Genomic DNA, 24,615 nt, shown 5'->3' on the forward strand with positions numbered 1-24,615 from the left:
TGAACTTCAATCATAATGATGTGGGCATTGACTCACCCATAGAGGCAGTTAAACAAGACTTTACTCAAACATTTTCCGGCACCATCCAATAGTGAGATCGGATGATAAATGGATGGGGTGGTTTAATCGCCTATCTTATGGATCAGCACAATAATAGCCTAGTGCCATTAAGGGGGTACAGCATTACCAGCAAGTTTCGAAATAGGCTCTCTGATAAGAATGCTGGTCCACAAATACAGCTCTTCACGATATATGTCAATACGCACCAAATCGGGGCCTGGAGCATTATTTTTCTTTGCATCAGCCAGGGCTCTTACCACCTCTGGTACTGAGATATCAATTACACAGGGCCCAGAGCAGATGTTGTCTCGATCTGACAGGGGGATTGTGAGGTTGGCACTAAATAAATTACTAAAGTGGCTAATCCAAACATATGGCCCAATATAAGTTTCTATAATGTTCGATGACAACCTCTCCACATGTGATACCAACTCCCTGAATATTTTTGATTTTTTTTTCCTGTGCAGTTTTCATCAATTCCTCCCAGAGAGTCATTTGGTGCAGCAGTTTCTTGGTACTAATAGGCATTTATAATGAGCCATACACTCTCTGAATAGTAATTTGCTTTGTGGGCTACAGTGTTATTGTACTAGGGCAGATGATACAACTCCCTTCATTCTACAATGTTTTTCATCATACCAAGTAACTGAGTGGTCCTTTTCCCACAACCCAACATGGTATCTGCGGGTCCAATGAGCTTAGACCACAAGGCCTTCAGCTCCTTTGCCATCCCATTGCGGGCTGCTGGGATTGCACCATTGTCACCGCAACGAAAGTTCAACATTGCAGAGCCATGCTTAATCCATATACTCTGTAGCAATGGCAGTTTTTGTAAATATTTCTCCCAGCTCCATCTTATCCTATTAGATGCCACAATCATAAGTCTATAACTCCTTTCCACTAGGCTATTTTTGACAGCTCCCTGCCTTAGGCATAGTTTCAGGCAAAGTCCCCCAGGATCATGGTCACACTCCACTCTCCTGGCACCTGTCATGTGGTGCACGCATTCCCAACCCTCTGTATTAATTAGAATATAATCCTTTATTGATGAACTTCTTCCATTATTAAAAGTAGTCCTGGCAGTGCTATCTGAGGAGGTACGACCATTAATAAAGTGCAAATGGTAGTTTATCAGAAGCTCAGAGAAGGCACCTCTCTTCTTGGTGGGTTTACAAAATACTCAAGGCTGACTCTGGAATACCCAAACTACGATCTCCCAATATGACTTCATTACTGATAATAGCATCCAATGATTGGGTGTTAAAATCTCCACGAATCAATAACATATATTTTGCCGCTTTACCCTCCCAACATAACTTGTGAATAGCCTCATCCTCCCTAATACTTTCAATGCAAGTTAAAAAATGCTTCCATATCACCGGCACCTCTGGAGACCAAACAATTGGAATATAAACATTCGCTATATCAATCACCCCACCTTCTGGTCCCGTAAGCCCAATTCCCACATTTTGAACATTAGAGGTCAGTTTAGCTGCTCCAAGTTGCTACAGCCTACATTCCAGTTCATACAACACCCAGGCAGGGCCAGCCGGCTGGTCAATCTGAGAGCGGGTGGTCTGGTTACTGCTATTTATAAAACCATTAAACTTCAACCAGTCCTCATCCCCTATACTACTGCCCAGGCCTGCTGTGTTCCATGAAAATACGTACAAATTGTCATTATTACACTTGTTTTTAATACTGGCCCTGGATTGCGCAGTAGAGTGCAAAGTAGAAAACTCTGGTATGAAATAAATGATCTGTCATTCATATTAGTTAAAACTACAAGCGATATTGTTGCACTGCTGTATTCAGAAGTTTTTTGCTATTGTTATACTAAAGCATACACAATATTTAAATTGGCAATATTGTGTGCACCTCACAATGCAGCAAGCGGAGAGTCATGGAGAAGCCCCACCACTATTGAAATCTTCCCCCTGTCCTCCCCCCTATCTGCCAATGAACCTAAACCCAAGCGTATATCTAGCTCCAATGCTCTCTGCTGACATCCTAAGTGACCTCCACTAACTGTGGATTTGTGGGGCAGGTATTTCTAAATCCCATCACCTGGTACTATAACTTTACGTCCACTCTACTCTCAGTTCCCCTGACACAGTACCTTACAATCTCGCCTCAGTCTAGACCAAGCACACCCCAGTAACCATCTACAAAGTCTAAAGAAACTATAATGTATAATATATCTTGCCGTTTATAATATAATTTGCGTACTCATATAGATACATGTGCATATAATTGAGAATATTTTAACATTAAATGTGTTTCTTTCTACAGTACCTAACCTTATTTCAAGTCAAAGAAACGTTGTATATGTGCAATTGCATGCATAGATATGAAATATATATTTCTTACGTAGCAGCGGTCGCCACTAGGTAGTTATAGTTAGGATCATGTTTCCATTGGAAATGCCTTTTTTGTGTTGCTAATAATTTTGGCACAGTTTAACGATCTCCATAAACATTTTAAAAAAAAGTGCTACTTTTTCACTAGTTTGTGCATGGAAAGTTTGTGGGTGATCCGACAAGTGGGGGCTAATAAAAAACGCGTTTTTCCCATACATTTTTCCATGGACACTTTACACACAGCAACAGCCCAAACCACTGACTGGATTTACACCAAATTTGGCAGAAAGCTAAAGCTTGGTACAGAGAGAGTTCTTTGTGTAATTTGGTGTAAATCTATTTTGTCGTTTTTGAGCAATTAATAGTCAAACCCTTTGTATATTTGACACTGCAGACGATCCACGGACCCAACGGATCTCAAACTGAGATCTGTACACTAGATCTAGTGCTCTAGTGCTCATGGCTGTGAGAAAGGTTTCCAGATAACCAAAACATGTCATCCTTACTGTCCTGCTCTGAGGAACGATGCAGTTTAAATAAAGCACTAGATCCTGAGTGCACGTTTCGGACTTTTGCTTATCACAGTATTTGTATTTAGTCCGTTTGCCACTGTGCACTGCACCCATCCTCATACATATCACAAACATACACACACACACACACACACACACACACACACACACACGTATATAAAATAAATCATTTAAACTTGCCAGTGATGTAAATAAGGCCCTCTGCAAAGAAATAAATGTAAAATGAAAACATTTTAAACATCACCTATCTATCTCCACTACCTCGAAGCCGAGCAAGTTGACCAGATCTAGCTTCTAGTCAATGATACCAACCTAGCGGTGCATGACCTGCACTGGTTACATGAGACATAGGTGTGATGGCGCATGCCACACCACTCTATCTCTCAGAGCAGACTCAGCTCTGCCAAGCTGTACCCTTTGGTGGGCCTGCCACTGTTGGAAGTGGCCCTATTTGCAGGGTCATCCCTGAACTTTTTGCCTTCCTCCTGTATTGTTTCTGACATGGGCACTTTACTACTGCTGATCAGTGCTAAAGTGCATGTGCTCTCTTTATAAAGTGTTATGGTAATTGGTTGTCCATAATTGGTATGTTTGTTTTACTAGTAAAGTGCACTATGTGTGCCAGGTCTGGTAATGCAAATGCTACTAGTGGGCCTGCAGCACTAATTTTGCCACCCACACAAGTAACCCTAAAAAGAGATCCCAGGCCTGCCACTGCTGTGCCTGTACCCAGTTTGTTAACTGTCTTGTTGTCCTTGCCAAACTTACCCTTCCCTTTTTATGCACATCAGACACCCCTATAGTAGGCCCAAGGTACCCCCCTTGGCAGGGTGCAGTGTATGTAAAAGGTAGCTCATGTACTGAGGTGTGTACAATGTCCTGACAGTGAAATACTGCCAAATTCATTTTTCACTGTTGCAAGGCCATATTGCCTGTAGGACAGAATGGGGAATGCTGTGTCAAATGTTTCCAGCATATTTTCCCATAGGCATAGGATGGAGAGATGGAGTTTAGTGTCCCTGTGATCCAGCGGCCTATAGGAAATATGTCATAAACTACGTTACCTAACTCCACAATATTCACTATTAATCATAAATCAAATACATGGCCCATAAACTAATATGACATATTTTGACCAACTGAATCATGTGACCTAATTAACCTATTCACAAATTATATACATTTGATATACAACCGCGGTAAATAAATTCATAATTTTTATTAATCCCTACGAAATAATTAAGCCACTGTGTCGATAAGATCTTGCTAATGGTAACCTAAACTCATGAAATACCAAGACCAGCTTGTTTTCCAAAGTAAAGATTTATTTATTAGTTGTTTAGAAAATGCATTTGTAATTTTTATTAGAACATTTGTAAAAAGTAACGTTGGGTTAAGTAAAATTCAGTAGCATGAATTATTTAGAAAATATTGACATTTCACATAATCAGAATCCTAAGTCCCTAACTACACTTACTATATTAAAGAATAAAGAGTAAAGACTTTTGAAGGCTCTTACGTGCTCCAAAGAATGTTCATCTGCACGATACCCTTCATCAAAGATCAGCAAGAAGCAACCCTCTCTTCCACGGGGAAGAGTTTTTATAGCTTTCTATACTAAACTAATCTAAGTAAAAGTATATTTTCTGCTAAAGTCGGAGTCCCATTGGCTGTAAAGTGACCGACCATCGTGTCACCACATTTTCTAAACATCAGTTCCGCCACTTTCTTAGAGTCCATTGTCTCTAGTTTTCGAACAACGAGGCTTCCTCCAGTTTGCAACACTAACCAAAAACAAATCATTGCTTCCTCGGATATGAAATTGTCGCACACTCCTCTACCGGTTCCTGGCCTGGCCTTGCTCGACTTAAAGAACAGTCAGCTCATCGAGTTTCAATTTTGCATCACGATAAAATGTTTCAGCAGAAGGAGGTTTTCCATCATGGACTCTCTCTTGCTCCGAGCAGAATTTAGCAAACACAAATGCACTAGGCCCAGAACCACTTTTACGAAAAAACTATTATATAAACAAACACAAGAAAATAATTAATGCGAGAAATACAATTCGTTCTGTTGCCACCCACCATTGCTAATAATTAACCCATTAGTCTAAATTACCTAGCTGAAGCATACAAATAAAGCAGCATTTATATCTACCATTCTTCATTTAATCCAATAGGATTCTTTATGCACCTGTAAAGAGTAAAGTGACACTACATAGACAAGAAAGCAAAATAAGCACATGCCATTATTTAAAACAGCTGCTATTAGTTATGACATAACAATGGACAAGATTAATTTATTATTTTCCACATATATGAAAATGCAACATAATGCACGTTTATGAGCACACATGTTAGTTTCCCACGTGTCATTTGTGTATGCAACTTTTAAAACTAGGTTGAATTAATACACACACACCACAATTTGTTAGCATAATTAATAAAATTATGGAAATGTGACTTTACGTGCTGAAATGAAAACACTTCTGAATTTCGCTCCATCAACTCCCTCATCTGGTGATTCCCAAATCACCACAAAACACCCAAAATTTGACAAATTTTTCTAAAATTGAATATGGTTCGAATTCACTATATTAGTCTTTCTAAAGACTTGTTTCAGCAAAATCTTTGCAACTATCATATTGAGCTCTATGTAATTCTTCTAACTCTATCTCTCTTTCTTGTTCCTTTCTGATTTTGTAAATTCTTTTCTTTTCCTTCATGTCCTTCTTTCTCTTGTGTAACATGCAACTGATTTTTGTTAAAACTATCACAAAAATTATAACGAACAAAGGTGTTAAAATCTTGCCAAGAACTGAACCACCAATTTCTTGAAACCAGGTTTTGATAGCTTGAAATCTTTTTGAAAGACGTTCTGTAAAGTCATCCTCTTCTAAGGGAACTATTTCTGAATGCATCTCTGTAATGTTTTTAATGTACATTTCAATATTCTTGCTCTCGTCAGGGATGTATGTACAGCAGTGTTGAACATGTAAAATGCCACAGACTCCTCCCTCTTTTGCTAGGAGTATATCTAAGGCAAGGCGATTCTGCATCACCATTGATCTAACCGCAATGACCACGGTATCCACTAATTGAAAACCACCTGCTGTATCAGTGGACAATCTGTCAACAATTGTGGACAATTTTCTGATTCTTCCTGCATTTAAGGTTATACCTACTAAAGGTATCACTGCCTCAAAAATGTCTCCCAAAATTTCTGAGAAACTTTCTCTTTTGAACCTATTTACATGATTACTAATTTCAAACGAACCTTCTGCATTTCTGTCAACATGAAATATTTTTGGAAAAACAAGACCAACAAAACATGTCCCATACCAATGGTCCGGGAGATTATAATAAGCTTTGTCTCCACAGATAAAATAGATCCCAGGAAAAATTGGATCTTTGCCACCTTTAAATCCCCAACCTCCCATGATTTGATAAGTGTCCTCACAATTGCTAGCACCTACAAAGTAATTATCAAAAAGAGTATTATCTCTTCTAATGCAAAGCTTCCCACTAATTGGTTTATCTATGTGAATTGCAATATTGTCAAAAGATTTGCCATTAAGCTTCTCATCCTCTTTCTGCCAAAACTTAGATTTGGTCTGTTTGACCTTTTCATTCCTTTTATAGATTGCCCTTCTCTCTTCAACTAAGTTCAGGAAAGTCTTTTCCTCTGTTCTTAATTTGCAAGTTAGATTATTTCTGTAAGCATACTCATAGGTGAGTTCATTAGTAACTAAAAAGAAATCCCTCATCTGTTTAGCTTGCTTGTGTTTATTTAAAGCATTCTCAATTTTCAGGTTAGCAAAAATCTCATCATAATTTGAATAATAATACTCCAAGCGACCAGTTTGGTAAAATAAGCTAGCTATTACACTGCAGGTTATGCCATAAGTAAGAGGAAGCATATTGTATGTCACTCCCTCAGAAACAGAAGCAGGTAGCTTTACACAGATGTAACAATCTTTGACACTCATAACTTTAACATATTCTCCCAAAAGCCTCGAAAATGTATTGCTAGAAAAATCACTAACAGACCTATCTTGATGATCTTCTGGTCTGTGATCAATAACTTTGTTAGCTTTGTTTGTTGCACTATGTTTGTCTTGACTAACTGAAGCTTTACTTGTCATATTGACTTTGTACATCTCCTTATCAATCCCGAAAGGAAAAATGACAGCTAACACTAACCAGAGCAGAATTAGTATGAGCATACATATCAGAGTCATCGTACAGCAATTCTTAAGAATGGAACATTTTGAAGTACTACGCTTCAAAACAACAGGCATTTTAGCTAGCCTTAACTTTAGAAAAGAAAACAAAAATTTTAAATTATGTCTAAATAAAAAACCTGAATTAACACCCCCCCCTTTTTCAAATTATTTTTTTCTAACAACTTTTCTTCGACCTTGCGTCACAAATTATTTTCCAACTAAACACAATTTCTTCGACCTTGTGTCCCCTAACACAATTTCTTCAGCCTTATGCCAAAAATAGAAACCTAAATTCTAAAATATTAGTACTTCAATCGTTGTCACTATTGTCTTCAACTTCTTCCTGACTACTGCTATTTATCTCAATTACAGGTGGAATTATAATATAAGCCCACTCTGGAAACCTATACTTCTGATTTGGTTTCAAAACTCTCTTTGTTTTTCTAGAGATAACTTCTATTTTCTTTCCTTTCTCTGCTTTCTTTTTGGGATCCTCTTGACTAGTTATCTCATTTACCTACTCTTTTGATCTTTTTATTAACCTGACTCTTAACCCTCCGTTTTCACTTGGCCAGGTTTCATCTTTTCTTAGAATTTTCCTTTTTGGTTCAGTCACGTTAGATTCTGTTTTCCAAGACCTTTTTCTCACACTTTCTCTTTGACAATCTTCATCACTTTCTCCAGAATCACTGTCAGAAATTTCAATTCTTGACTCAGGATCCGTTAGGAACTGTACTTCTTATTCCATCACTGGTACTTGGCAATTCGTCTTCTTCCACTTCATTTATTACCTTCAACTTCCCAGTTCCGGATTTCTTGTTCCTGCTTTCAGAGCTTCTTCTCTGCCTTTCGATACTCTCCTGGTCTTGCTTCTGAACTTGATCAGATTTTTCTGTCTTTTCAACTTCCTTTTCTTTATCTTGATCACGTTCTTTTGCTTCTCCTACTTCTTTATCAGATTCTTCTACTGATTCTTTTTCTAGCAGATCTTCATCATTGTCAGAATCTATTTCAATAATTTTCAAATCCTTTTTATTCACTGTAGGTTTCTCCAGATGTCGACGTCTCTGTCGATCTTCAGAATCTGGATTTTCTTCAACTTCTTCATCAGACTCTGAATCAGTTATTGTATTACTCTCTTCATCAGAATTTTCAGGTGTAGGTATCGGAATAGTATGACTTGGATGAATCCACCTTTTTATTCCTCTACACTTCACTGCATTTGTCGTCACAAGTATCACCTGCCTTGGTTTCTGCCACCTCAGGACTAGATAGTTTCTTCTTCGGTGAACTTTTGTTCTGACCCAATCTCCAGGTCTCAGATCCTGGGTTTGCACGTTATCTTTTGACTGTACTTCAGTTCCCACCTGATTAGACACAGAAGTCACGACGTCAGACATCTTTTTACAATATTCCAAAATTGCACTGTCATTAATGCTCAACAGTTTTCCTACTGTTATAGATGCTTGTCTCATGACTCTACCCATGAGAATATCATGAGGACTTAGACCTGTCTTTTTATCTGGTGTACTTCTCAGAGTCATCAAAACAAGTGGAAGAGCATCTGTCCACTTTATGCCTGTATCAAGACACATTTTTCCTATTCTATTTTTAATTGTTCCTTTAATTTTCTCTACAACTCCAGATGCTTCTGGTCTGTATGCCCAGTGTAACTTCTGCTCAATGTGTAAGGCTTCACAGATCAATTGCAACAGTTTTTTATCAAAATGTCCTCCTCTATCACTCTCTATTGTCACCGGAAATCCGTACCTTGGAATAATCTCACGTAGAAGCAACTTCGCTACAGTAATTGAATCACTATGTCATGTGGGGAATGCTTCTACCCATCTTGAAAACAAACAAACAATCACCAAAACATATTGCAACCTGTTGTGTTTAGGCATTTCAATGAAATTCATCTGTAATCTGGTAAAAGGACCACCCTCCCGACCTATTATTCCCGTTCCCACAACTGATTTCCTGTTTGGATTCATTTGTTGACAGATCAAACACCTTTGACAGAGAGACTCTGCAATTGTTCTAAACTTGGTATTAAACCAAGTCTCCTTAAAAAGTCTAATCATTGAATCTCTCCCAATATGACCTGGTCCATGGTACATCCTGGCCATGTCAGCAATCATACAATTTGGTAAAACTATTCTGCCATCTTTGTAAGTCCAAACTCCATCCTCATCTCGCTGTCTACATTCTGCCTTCAACCATGTGTTTTTCTCATCATCATCATCAGCTTCATTTTGTATATCTCTGATTTCCTGCCATGTCTCAACAATAGATGTTAGCATCAGTCAACTTGAAACAATTTCTTTGTTTTTCTCCCGATTAAGTGCATAATTGTTTCTTGCACAGTACTTTGCTATTTCATCTGCGTAAGCATTCCCTTTGGTGATAAAATCCTCACCTTTTCTGTGAGCTGCACACTTTACCACAGCTATTTCTTTTGGCAACAGTATGCCATCAATTAATCTTTTAATGAACTCTGCATTTTTAATTGGTGAACCTGCTGATGTCATATAGCCTCTCTGAGACCAGAGCTGTCCATAATCATGCACAACTCCGTACCCATACTGACTATCAGTAATTATAGTGACTCTCAGATCTTTTGCCAATTCGCAAGCACGAATTAAAGCAATTAATTCAGCCACCTGTGCTGAACGAATTTCTTCAAGACATGATGCTTCTTCAACATCTGCCACTGTGCAGACTGAATATGCTGCTTTCAAAATACCTCCCTCTGATCTTAGACAGGAGCCATCTACAAAGTAGACATAATCTGATTCAGGCAATGGTATATCTTTAATATCCTGTCTTAGCTTGGTACAGTATTCCATAACATCCAAACATTCGTGTTCCATATTATTTTCGTCACTAATTTCAGTATCAGGTAACAGTGTGGAAGGATTTAAATTCACACACCTTGCAATTGATACATTGCCTGATCCCAAAATTATCTTTTCATATTTTGTCAGTCTATTACTTGTCAGATGTTGCATTTTGCTTCTTGTAAGGAGAATTTCAACTGAATGGGGAACATAGACTTTTAAAGGAAATCCCATTATGATTCCTTCACTTTGCTCAAGGCTAACACTAGTTGCTGCAACTGCTTTTAAGCAACCTGGTAAGGCTTTTGCAACTGGGTCAAGAACTGCTGAGAAATAAGCAATAGCCTTTCTCATGTTTCCATGTCTCTGTATTAACACAGACAAAGCACACCCTTCCCTTTCACTGCAGTATAGCTCAAAATATTTCTCATAATCTGGCATGCCCAGAGCTGGAGCTTCACATAGACTCCTTTTTAACTTTTCAAAAGCTTCCAACTCAATTTCATTAAGGACAATTGGATCTTTTATGTCTGATTTAGTCAGTCTTTGTAGTGGTTTCGCAATTACTGAAAATCCACTAATCCATTGACGACAATAACCAACCATTCCCAGAAACATTCTGACCTGTTTTTGTGTTTTTGGAGGTTGCATTCCCTGAATCATTTTTATTCTCTCGATCGCCACCTGTCTCATTCCCTTTGCAATTCGATGACCAAGGTACTTTACTTATTGTTTACAAAACTTTAATTTTGCAGGGGACACTTTATGTCCTTCATCTGCCAGACGATTTAAGAGAATAATCGTATCTGTTACACAGTTCTCTCTAGTTTTTGCTGCTATCAACAGATCGTCAATATATTGCACTAATTTCGATCTGCTAGGTAGATTTAAATCTTCCAAAGATTTCTTCAACAACTCATTAAAAATAGAAGGACTCTCTGTATACCCTTGAGGAATTCTACACCATGCGAGGGTCCTATTCTGGAATCTGAAAGCAAATATTTCCTGACTCTCTGGATGTAATGGAACAGTAAAGAACGCATTGCAAAGATCAATACCAGTATACCATTCTGCATCATGCGGAATCTGGTAAAGAATAACAGCTGGATTTGGAACAACTGGACAACAAGGAACATCAATTTGGTTAATTTTTCTCAAATCCTGAATTATTCTGTACGTTCCATTTGACTTTTTGATCCCCATAATCGGTGAGTTACAAGGACTACTTTCAATTTCTTTTAAAACACCTTCTTTAATGAATTTTTCAATCACTGGAATGACACCTTCAATTGTTTCTGCTTTCATTTTATACTGGGGAATGTTTGGAAATTCTATTCCCTGTTTCACTATAATTTTGACTGGATCGACATGTTTCATTAGACCCATTTAATTTCCAGTCAAGTCCCAAATTTCAGTTTTGACTGTCTCTTTTAATTCCTCAGGTAAATTTTCTTTTTCAAATGTAGGAAATAATTTTGTTTCACTTGCTTCAACCAACAACATTGTCAATCGGTATAACCCATCTTCTTCCATGGTTTGTAATTCAATTCCATCAGGTGAACAATATATTTTGCAATTCATTTTGCACAATATATCTCTTCCCAATAAGTTTACTGGACTGCTGTTGCAGACTATAAATCTGTGTTTATCTTAAAATTGCCAATTTCAACCTTGACAGGATCAGTTAGATTAGTTTTAATATGCTGATTACTTACTCCGACTACTTGGATGGTATCCCCAGAGAGAGGCAGGTTTTCAATTTCCACTGATCTTACAGTAGAACGGGTAGCACCAGTGTCCACAAGAAAAGTGATATCTACATCATTCACTTTTCCATTTACAAATGGACCAGACTGGTCAACCTCAAGAGTGGCTCCAATTACGCACTCTTCCCCCTCTCTCGGGCACCGTCAGAAACAATCATCAGAATCACTTCCTTGATTTTCTGTCAACAAAAATTGTCCTGTTGCATTTTGCACATTTGACCTTTGAGTTCTTATTACCTGATCACCTCCTCCGAATCCCACACCTGGATTATATTTTTGACCTCCCCCACAATTAGGAAATGGAAGCTGTGGAATCTGATTCTGTTGCTGTACTAATTGATGCTGTAGCTGTCACTGAAGACTCAGGTCATTCAACTGTCGCTGTAGCTGTAGCTGTTGTTGCAAATTAACATCATTCTGCATCTGTGGGTTTAACGTTGTATTTTTAAAATTTCTGGGTGGGTTTTTACACTCACTTTTCCAATGCCCGATTTCGCCGCAATAAAACAAGGCAATTTCTGTTTTAATTCTTCAATTTTAGCATTATACTTTGATTTGTTAAAATTAATTTTACATTTTCCTTGACCCTGACTCTGATTCTGATTCTGAGCAAAATTTAAATTTTTATTCTCAAGACTTGCAATTTGTTGCTCAGCCACCTTCACTTGTGTCCACATTGCTTTTTCTTTTAACCTTTTCTGTTTCACTTCTAACTCATCACTGCAGTATTTTGCCTTTCTCAAAATATCGTCAACTGAATTTGATTGCCATCCAACAATATTATTCCTGATCATTTCTCCAATTTCTGGTCTAAGACCATAAACAAATCTGTAGATAAAATGACTCATATCCTTTTCGTCTAATTTTTCATAACCACTGTACTGTTTGAAAACCAGTAATAATCTTTCATAAACTGAATGAACTGATTCTTTTGGTTCCTGATTTGTTCTGTCTATTTTTACCCAATCAACTTCCTTTGGGGCAATTTTATTTTTCAACCAGTAAATCACTTTTTCATATAAATCCATTACCACTGGGGCTGGAGCACCTGTTTCTTTAATTCGCTCCGGTTCCTCTTTTGGCCAACTCACAGCAATTTAACATTCTGTCCAAAGATCTGATGGGACAACAATGTCAAAAAATCCATCCAAATCAATCCACAGAACTTTTGAAACTTTGATGAATCTGTCTACTTGTCGATACCATTCCACAGGTTTTTCTCTCAACCGAGGAAAGTCATTTGTGAAAAGCAAAATATCTTGTCTTGACCATGGAACATGAACATATCCTCCACCTGCAATTTCTCTCATAGGAAATTGTTTAGACATTTTATCAAATGTATCCAATCTTTCATCTTCCTTCTTTTTAGTCCACTTCACTCTCCATTTACTCAAGTCACCCAACTTTTTGATATAAACAATTAATTATTTTATATGCGTTATTCTTCCCATTGTGTTAAAATTCCCAATGTCTCTTTATGTAAAATCTAATCTGTAGTGTTTTCTCAAACTTTTTTGTTTGCTCATATCGATTTCTAATTCAGCAGCCAGTTCTTCTAACTGATCATATTTATTCTTTGTTTTCCATTGAATACTCTTACAGATGAACAGGAGTTCATCATCCCGATAATACTTCAAACTGTCAGGACCAATTGTGCCAATTATTAATTCTTCCAAATCTGCTTTTAATTTCGCAACATCAAAGTTTGAATTTGAATCTCTTTTCTCAGAATTCTCAGTAGTAGATTCTGCACTTATTGGTGACTGGTTAAAAGAACCATCATTAACAGTTAAATCAGGCATTTTTGCTTTTTCACGATGAATTTCAGATAAATCTGAATACAATTTCTCAGCTACCTTTTGAATTTCTGCATTTAATGGAATTATCAAACCTGACTGTTTAATTTATTTTTGCTCAAAAACAGGCGGAACAGGACCAATCGTTACTGGAACTGTTACTGCTTCCATGCCTTTAGTTATCTGCTGAATTAATTTTTCTTTTGATCGTAAATATTCTGAAGTATTTACAACTTCCTCATCTCTGGCAGCTCTTGTTAAATTTCTAGGAGCTTCTCTTTCTATTGGTGTTTCTGAAAAATTCCTGTTTTCATTATAAACACTACAATTAGTTCTGGTTCCTAATCTTTCTGGAGTTTCAAAAGATTCAGAATTATTTGGGTACAATTTTGGTGATTCATTTAATGGAGGTGCACTAGGTGTGATTCCTGTAGAAACCATCGGAGTAGACCATGAACAAGGCTGTCTAAGTGGAGTTTGTTGTTTATTCGTGGTGAAAATTTCTTCTAAGACTGCATCTTCTGATTCACTTTCTACTGTAACATTATTTTTCTTTTCATTTCTCTTTTCACCTGGAGACCCTAAAACCATTTCTCTGATTAAATAGAGACCATCGCACATATCTCCCTGTCTCCACATACGCATTCTATCTTCAAGCGTTTCTCTTCTATAACTCGGTATTTTTGGAGGTCTTTTTATTCCACTTGCTTCTTTCTGAATTTGAAACATCTCATCCTCCCATTCAACTAAAGTTTCAAATTGTGTCGGTCTAGGCTTAGGTATAAGAGCTGACATCTTTACTCTTAAATTTCTTAAAATTTTCATATTAAATGAACCATCGTCTGGCCAAACCAATACGCCGTCATCTTTTGTATAATGCTTCCATACATCAAACCACAGAACAGTATGATAACCATATTCACCTTCCATATACGCTGCAGGTGTCTTGTATGTATGAAGTAATTTACCACCTTGCGTTTCAATTTTCTCATCAGGTAAAATAAAAAATTTCAATTTCTGAAGCATTGTAAGCTTTTTCTCAACATGTTTGTAATAATAACTCATTTTAAAATCAAATCCACTTAATTGGAAATGATCGTAAAAGTTTCCTGGTTGTTCCGTATAACCAACCAATCCGTGCGCGAAACACACCAACAAACCAATCAGGTTCAAGCTACATCACTACCTTGCTCGACCAATAAGAATGGAGCTTCCCATAAAGGCCAATCAGTGTCTATCTCTACTAAGTCATGTGAGCCAATCAGAGTACAGCCTGTGACGTATGATATCCAATCACTGTGCAGACCGTGTGACGTACACAGCTGCTGCGGTTTTTCGCGTCTCACTCTCAGCGCTCACCCCTCCTTTACAAAAACTTTTCACAGCGCCATTTTAATACACTCATTCAATGAAATCTAATTAATAAAGACAAAAAGGATGACTCATTTGTCTGTTTCTCTAATTAAAGTGATAGATTTTTACAGACTTACAAGAAATCCTATACGTGAAATAGACGACGCTATTCTCACAGAATATACATTCGCCGATAAAGTAAACCTCTACTTTACCCTTCAAACAGGTAAATAACAAACGCGTTTCTCTCTGAATGCACTTAAAGTAGCAATTCAAAGTTTGACTCGAACGAAAATTACAGAATCAATTACGCACTTTCAAACGGAAAGTATCCCTAACCATACACACATGAAATCTTGGGAGGACTCTAACCAACCACAGATAACATGAATCGTTAGTAAAATAAACGACATTATTTTACCCTTCACTCAAGCTTGAATATATTCTATTACTTTCTCGTAGTGAGTTTTAGAACGGGCTCATTGTCCCTATACTCAAAGCTTCAATTTCATAGACAATCCTCACTATACATATATTCTAACTAACACACCTATATCCCTAACACGTGTTGTACGACCACAACACTTGTGATATACGTCGATACCACAATACTGAAACAGATCAAATGTACTGTGTGACTACACTCTTATCATAATACTCTGTACCGGTACATCTAGGATTTTTCACACTGCAGGAAAAAACCTTTCAACTACATGTAACAAGAAAACGAACTCAACATATGTTAGACATCGATCCTATGTAACTACCATATAGCATGTTGGTTACCATAGCAACCATCAAGTTTGCTACTAGGAAATTGATCCAGCGGCCTATAGGAAATATGTCATAAACTACGTTACCTAACTCCACAATATTCACTATTAATCATAAATCAAATACATGGCCCATAAACTAATATGACATATTTTGACCAACTGAATCATGTGACCTAATTAACCTATTCACAAATTATATACATTTTATATACAACCGCGGTAAATAAATTCATCATTTTTATTAATCCCTACGAAATAATTAAGCTACTGTGTCGATAAGATCTTGCTAATGGTAACCTAAACTCATGAAATAACAAGACCAGCTTGTTTTCCAAAGTAAAGATTTATTTATTATTTGTTTAGAAAATGCATTTGTAATTTTTATTAGAACATTTGTAAAAAGTAACGTTGGTTTAAGTAAAATTCAGTAGCATGAATTATTTAGAAAATAATGACATTTCATATTATCATAATCCTAAGTCCCTAACTATACTTACTATATTAAAGAATAAAGAGTAAAGACTTTTGAAGGCTCTTACGTGCTCCAAGGAATGTTCAGCTGCACGATACCCTTCATCAAAGATCAGCAAGAAGCAACCCTCTCTTCCACGGGGGAGAGTTTTTATACCTTTCTACACTAAACTAATCTAAGTAAAAGTATATTTTCTGCTAAAGTCGGAGTCCCATTGGCTGTAAAGTGACAGACCATCGTGTCACCACAATTTTTAAACCTCAGTTCCGCCACTTTCTTAGAGTCCATTGTCTCTAGTTTTCGAACAACGAGGCTTCCTCCAGTTTGCAACACTAACCGAAAACAAATCATTGCTTCCTCGGATATGAAATTGTCGCACACTCCTCTGCCGGTTCCTGGCCTTGGCCTTGCTCGACTTAAAGAACAGTCAGCTCATCGAGTTTCAATTTTGCATCACGACAAAATGTTTCAGCAGAAGGAGGTTTTCCATCATGGACTCTCTCTTGCTCCGAGCAGAATTTAGCAAACACGAATGCACTAGGCCCAGAACCACTTTTACGAAAAACTAATATATAAACAAACACAAGAAAATAATTAATGCGAGAAATACAATTCGTTCTGTTGCCACCCACCATTGCTAATAATTAACCCATTAGTCTAAATTACCTAGCTGAAGCATACAAATAAAGCAGCATTTATATGTACCATTCTTCTTCATTTAATCCGATAGTGTAGTGACACTACATAGACAAGAAAGCAAAATAAGCACATGCCATTATTTAAAACAGCTGCTATTAGTTATGATATAACAATGGACAAGATTAATTTATTATTTTCCACATATATGAAAATGCAACATAATGCACGTTTATGAGCACACATGGTAGTTTCCCACGTGTCATTTGTGTATGCAACTTTTAAAACTAGGTTGAATTAATACACACACACAACACAATTTGTTAGCATAATTAATAAAATTATGGAAATGTGACTTTACGAGCTGAAATGAAAACATTTCTGAATCTCGCTCCATCACCTGAACTCAGAATTTACTAACACATCTTTTTGTGAAGATGGTTTTTAAATTGTGTGTTTAGAAACCACGCTTTTAGACGTGGCTGGTTTCTTGTCCCAACCATCCTGCATGCCTCTGCCTGGTTGTGTATTGACTGTCTGGGTTTGGATGTGACAGGTTATCTTATGTTATGTTATCATTATTTATAAAGCGCGACAATTACCCGAAGGTGTCCTGGCGCTAAACCACTAATTCTCTAAGATCTAGGCGAGCTATCTGGGATCAGTGAGTGAACAGCCAGGTCTTAGGGCCTCTACGAAAAGTGAGTAGGTCCGTGGCATTTCTTAAAAATGGGGGAAGCTCGTTCCAGGCTTTGGCTGCACAAAAAAGGAAACTTTTCCCTCCTCATGTAGATTTTTTAATAGATGGCACGGTCACCAGCTTGGATCCTTGAGAGAGCAGGGTTCTCCTCGGTGCATACCATTGTAATTTCTGTTTTAAGAAATCAGGTCCTGTCCGTGTAGTGCCTTAAACACCATACTCAGAGATTTAAAACGTACTCGATGCTTGACTGGCAGCCAGTGAAGTTTCTTTAATTCCTTGGAAATAGATGTGAATTTGGGCATGGCTGTAATCAGCCTCGTGGCTGCGTTCTGTAGCATCTGAAGTTTGTTTGCAAAGCGTTCTTGAATATTTAAATACAAGCCATTGCAGTAGTCAAGTCTAGAAAACACAAGGGCTGTGACTACCCTTCTCTGACAGGATATAGGCAAAAAGGGCAGTATTTTCTTGATCATTTTGATTAAAAAATGGATGGAAGAAGCCCTAGCATTGATTTTGTCTCCAAAACTAAGTTTCTCGTCGGTGATGAATCCTAAATTCTTCACTTTCCTTATAGGGACAGGAGGCAATCCCATATCTTGAGGCCACCATCTAGAGGTCCAAAAGTTAGGGTCATTACCGAACAGGATGACCTCAGTCTTCTCAGAGTACAATTTTAGACAATTCTGTGACATCCATTTTCCACTTGCTGCCATGCAATCGTGGAACCTGTCTTCAATTTCTGAAGTCTGACCAGGCCGCAGAGCCACCACTATTTGTGTGTCATCTGCGTATGAAGTCAAACTGAAACCAAATGATCTAATCAGAGTCGCTAATGAAATAACATAACCATTAAAAAGAGTAGGACTAAGGGAGGACCCCCTGGGGTACTCCACACGGTAGTGAAAAGTGTTTGGAACTAAAATTACCCAAGGCCACCATCTGAGATCTGTTTGACAAAAAAGATCTAAGGAGGTCATGGGCATTACCTTGGATACCACAATCAGCCAAACAGTCCATCAGAACATCATGACGGACCGTATCAGAGGCTGCGGACAGGTCCAGAAAAATCAGGGCAGCTTTGCCTCCCCCGTCCACAGCTTCCCTGATCTCCTCCGTAGAATTTATCAATGCAGATTCAGTACTATGCCCTTTTCTGAACCCAAATTGAGTTGTGTCCAGAGCATTTTAACCAATTAGAAAAGTTCTGAGCTGTAGATTCATATTTTTTTCAACCAATTTTGCTGGTAACGGAAGACGGGATATGGGTCGTAAATTGTTTGGCTCCTTTGGGTCCAGGTTTGGCTTTTTCAGCAGTGGCAGTATCAAAGCCGATTTCCAGGGGCTAGGGAAGAGTCCGACTTCAAACATTGCATTAAACAGTGGCGTAAGGACTAACGCTGCAGCCACTTGTGCCTGTTTAAAAATTGAGACTGGGCAGGGATCATAAGGGGAACCTGATCAGGTGGAAAGAAGGAGCTTTTCAGTATCTGTTGTAGACAGATGCTCAATTTTTTTTTAAATCATCGAGGAGTCAGTAATTGGTAGCCTTCCCTCTATTTGCGTACTACTTTCCTCAGAATTGGGGTGACTGAAGTTTAAAAAGATAGCTTCTACTTTATTAATAAAAAACTTGGCAATGTTGTCGCAGAGTTTCTGACTTGCTTCGACTTTTGTCGTAGTGGGGGAGGCCAGGCTAGAAACAGTTTTAAAAAGCTCTTTCGTAGAGTTATTTGTCAAATTAATTTGTTTAGTGTAGAAGTTTTTCTTTGCTTCAAACAAGAGATGTTTGTAGGTAGATAGACTTAATCTATATTTCTGTTTGTCCTCTTCCAAATTTTGTTTCCTCCAGATTCGCTCAAAGAGCTTACAGGAAAGTTTTTGTCTCCTCAGGTCTTCTGAATACCAGGGGGCTGTGGGATTTGTTCTTCTCGGGCATATCATTCTAGCTGGGGCTAGCTTGTTACAGGCTGAGTCTACCCAAGCTGTGTAATGAGTAACTGCTTCTTCTGGATCTGCAGGTATCTGACCGATAGAAGCCATAAGTACTGCCTGTAGGTCTGTGCTATCGGTGGTTTGAGAAAATACCATCTAAAGTGTATCCTGCCAAATGTGTGGGGCTCGTCACATGATGGATCAGGTCAGCGCTCCTCATCAAATCTGTGAGGGCTACTGTGTCAGAGTCCTCCGATACCTCTAGATGGTAATTGAAATCCCCTAAGATGGTAAAGGAGTCCAGTAGGTTCCCAAAGGAAGATATGGCCAAACGTCTGGGTCCTGGAGGTCTATATAGCAGGATACCCTTAAACGTATTGTGACTTATTAATTGGAAACCGAAGGCCAATGCCTCACAGGCAGAGTTTGAGGCTATATAGAAGGTGGCTTTAATTGAAGCAAGATATATTATAGCCAGACCCCCTACTTATTTATGAGGCCTATTAAGGAGGTGACAAAGGTAGCCTGGAGGAGTGGCTTTCACAATGTCAGGACCAGAACTAATATCTGTCCATGTTCCTGATATGAAGGCAATTTGAATGTTCTTTTCTTCTATTAGCGAGGCCCATTCAACACTGTGCTTCACCAATGACCTAGCATTGAGTAGAAGACATTTAAACACTGAAATATTGTCTGTAGATTTAGTTTTCACAACTCCGGCCTTAGTAAATCTAATTGGCATGTAGGTAAGCCTGGGGAGTGTGGTGTTACAATTGGGGAAAGTGATCAATCCAGCCCTAGGACTTAAGTCAAATGTGTGGCACAAACAGCCTGTTCTCTTACCGGCTGGTCTCAGTTTCATAAGTTGTGCCCTCCTATATCCCTGGAGGGCCGAACTTTCTGTGTTACAACGGGCAGGGATACTGGTGCTGTGCGCGGATGGAGCGCGGATGGGTGCAGACGGGCTTGCTTTTGGCACGCCTTCGGCACACCAGCGGCGCGGTCGCGCCATTGTCCCCTTTTATAGTCTATGTAGACTAGTCTGCTGACCGAAATTTCCCCCAAGATGGCATCCCGACTACACACGAGTCTCGGGAGAGGCCAGATTCGTCCGCCCTCCAAGAATCAACCCATCAATGTCCCTCGCTCCCCAGGCAAAACAGTGCACGAGAAACAGGTCAGTGTCATATAAATTATTCACACATTTTTAAACTGCTAAAACTTTTTTAAAACACCGCAGCGTCGAGCAAGTCAGTGCAAGTCAAGTTAGCAGCACAGAAGTATTTAAACAAATTAAAAAAACGATAAAACACTATCAGCAGCCAAATAAAGAAAGCTCCCGGCTCAAGCCTCAGGAGTAGTGGCTCTACCCGGTCACTCCATTGTCCCCTTTTATAGTCTATGTAGACTAGTCTGCTGACCGAAATTTCCCCCAAGATGGCGTCCCGACTACACATGAGTCTCGGGAGAGGCCAGATTCGTCCCCTGGCCAATAATCACCCCCTCAATGTCCCTCGCTCCCCAGGCAAAACAGTGCACGAGAAACAGGTCAGTGTCATCGAAATGATTCACACATTTTTAAACTGCTAAAACTTTTAAAAAACGCCGCAGGGGCGAGCAAGTCAGTGCAAGTCACGTTAGCAGCACAGAAGTATTTAAACAAATTTAAAAACGATAAAACACTATCAGCAGCCAAATAAAGAAAGCTCCCGGCTCAAGCCTCAAGAGTAGTGGGTCTGTAAAGTGTCCTGACACCTTGGAGGAGTAGAGGGGCAGCAACAGGCTGGCCTGCATTTGGTGTGGTGGGAGGAGTAGCTCCTTTGATGCTAAGAGGGCTGTGCTGCTGCCACAAAAGAATGGCTCCACCTCCTGCTGAGCGTCTAGGGCCCAGACCATCACTATCAAAGAAAGAAGGTGTGCACTGGTAGGAAGACACCCAGGTCTGGTTTGAATCGGGCTCAGAGTCCCCCTGAACACAAAGACTTCAAAGGCATTTAGGGGTATAAATGTGAGAGCTGAAACCCTTGAATTCAAGACTGAAAAAGGATTTATACTACTTTGTTATCAATAGGAACCTCTGCCAAAGAAGAACAGCTGAAGAGACTGGAGGGAAGGACTGCCCTTGCTGTGTGTTCTTGGACTGGCCTGCAGTTTGCTGATTTGACTAAGGAGAGGACAAGGGACTTTGCTGTGTGCTGTGTCCCCCTGCTTGAAAGGACTTTGCTGTGTGCTGTGTCCTGAAGTAACTTGTCTCCAAGGGCCCGAGGAGAGCTGATCCCCTGTTGTGGAAACTCAGGAACATCAACGTTTCCAACTGTGTCTCAGCGACGCTTGGTGCATGTGCTTTGGCACGCCTGAGACTTCCGTGTGGTCTGTAGTGCTGTTTACAAGGTTCCCCATGACCGCATTGCCCCTGCTGCGTGAAACATCCTCCACGCTGCTGCATTGCTGTTTGTGGTACAAAAGGGGGTGGTGATGGACGGAGCATCTGAACCAATCAAACACTCACACCCAGTCAACAGATCTGGGTTTAATCCATCACCGTTCTTTAGCCCACTCTACCACCCCAGTTCAGACATGGCCTTATGCAAATCAGTATGACACTGTGCCTCATGGGAACAGTCCAGCCCGAACTGCCAAGCCATGACTTCCCTGGACCGGATTCAAGCTTCCTGGGACCGGTTTCTGGCATTTCAGCCATCTTCAGCCAGGCTTGCTTGAATCCAGTGGCAAAGTGAGCAAGGGACTCACGTCTGAGCATACCCTGCCAACTTATGGCGAACAAAGCGGTACAAAAGGGGGTGGTAATGGACGGAGCATCTGAACCAATCAAACACTCACACCCAGTCAACAGATCTGGGTTTAATCCATCACCGTTCTTTAGCCCACTCTGCCACCCCAGTTCAGACATGGCCATATGCAAATCAGTCTGACCCTGTGCCTCATGGGAACAGTCCAGCCCGAACTGCCAAGCCATTCCTTCCTGGACCGGATTCAAGCTTCCTAGGACCGGTTTCTGGCATTACAGCCATCTTCAGCCAGGCTTGCTTGAATCCAGTGGCAAAGTGAGCAAGGTACTCACGTCTGAGCATACCCTGTCAACTTATGGCGATCAAAGCGGTACAAAAGGGGTTGGTGATGGACGGAGCATCTGAACCAATCAAACACTCACACCCAGTCAACAGATCTGGGTTTAATCCATCACCGTTCTTTAGCCCAAGATTGACAACGAAGGAGAAGGCAGTGCCATAACCTGTCCGGCTACAGCGTCGCCTAGCAACAGAGCTGCAACGTCATCTGGACCGCCAAGCAGGACGTCCGACGAGCAGGGAGAGAGAGAGAGGGACGCAGCGCACTCCCCAGGTAAGGCTTAGACTCCAGTCGGGAGCCAAGAGCATGTGTGGCCTGGGGAGGCAAGCAGGAGGAGTACAGGAGTGCTCCAAGCACCGATGCTCTGAGTCCCCGAGCGGCCCATACCTGCCCAGCAGTACGGGGGCCACACTTTCAAGTTTACGACCGTTGTCTCTGTTGTTGGGGCCTAGTGTTGCCCGAGCTGACCGTGCTGATTCGCTTGTAGCATTATTCCTTCCATTACAAACTGCCTTATTCTTGTATTAAGAACTGCATTAGTTTTGCACTAAGAGCTGCATTATTCTTGCATTAAGAACTGCATTATTCTTGCATTCCGAACTGTATTATTCCTGCGTTATGAACTGCATTACTACGTGCATTAGGAACTGTCTTATTTCTACATTATGAACTGCATTACGAACTGCAAAGCATTGCATTAGGACTGCATTAGATCATCGTGAACTGCTCATTGATACCACAAGAACCTACAAGTGATTGTTGGCCTAATAACCGACCCAGTGAAATATTACGAATATGGATTTGCTGGATATTTTTTGGTCTCATCGTATTTCTTCTTGATAAAGATACCGCAATTTTCCTAAATCACTGTGCCGTCAATTTGTGGTGTTATCACTGGGTTACTGGGAGTGTGGTTGCAAATACTTTACAGATTGCCTCGGCTGCTCGGCAGGCAGGGCAATCTGTAAATCTGTAAATCTGGCAGGGCTTATCTCCTTTCCCTGACTAGAAGCAAGGGTCCCTATTTGGACTAAGGTACCTACCTCAGCCAACTAGAGACCCCAACTTCCAACAGCCACCATCTCTCAACATGAGGAGGAGATGGGGTTGTGCATAAAAGACCAGTGCAGCCAAATTAGAAATAATGAAAAATAAAATAATCAGAGCTGAGAGATCATGCTAAAAGTGAAAAAAGTTGACAAAATAGGAGAGGTGGACAGCAAGCGATGGGATTGAGCTAAATGGTATGTGGAACATAAGAGCAGGCATGAGTGCCTCTTCCTAAACAAAATGTTTGTGCACATGTTGTGTGTTCTGCTGTTTAACACTATTTTTTCAAAGCAAAATGAGTCGTCACATCTTTTTTTGTGTGAAAGTTAGGGAGGAAAATTTCCTGTAATTGTGCTTAATTTCTCTTAATTTTGGATGTATTTTGCATAATTATGCTAGTGAAAATTACACAGATTTCACACATCTCTACCTAGGAGTCAGACAAAACCTGCCTGAGAAGCTCATATTTTCAGGTGATGTGACAACCAAGTTCCCCAGTGCTCCATTGCTGCATATTTACTTTCTTCAGAATGACTTACTCCAGTGATGGCTGGATAGAGAACAATACCCTGAGTCTCAATTTCACTGACCCAGATGTATGTTCACAAGTGCACAGGGACATCTGACATCCAGCTTTAATCTTAAATTGAGTGCCACTTAAATCACATATATGACTGTAGTGTCACACCTGTGACATAACAGGCGCGACGCTGAAAGACATATGTGTCCCAGGTTTCAAGGGTCGTTAGTGCTGGACCCTCTGTATTTGCTTCCACAATGGATGCCCCGAGGTCATGTGGGTATACAGGAATAAAGGGAGCTCTGGCCAAAAGTGAGGTCATTGCTGAGGCAGAGGCCGGGGCTGCTAGACCTTCACATGGTGTCCGCCTCATTATTGAGATTGCTGCATGCAGTGCACATCAACAGTGCCATGCAGCAATAGCGGCCAATCAATACCACATCAGAATCATCAACGAAAGTCTCGATGCTACAATGACCAAACATACTACAGCTTGTGATGTC

Source organism: Lissotriton helveticus, chromosome 6 (assembly GCF_964261635.1).
Source record: "Lissotriton helveticus chromosome 6, aLisHel1.1, whole genome shotgun sequence".
Taxonomy (NCBI): Eukaryota; Metazoa; Chordata; class Amphibia; order Caudata; family Salamandridae; genus Lissotriton; species Lissotriton helveticus.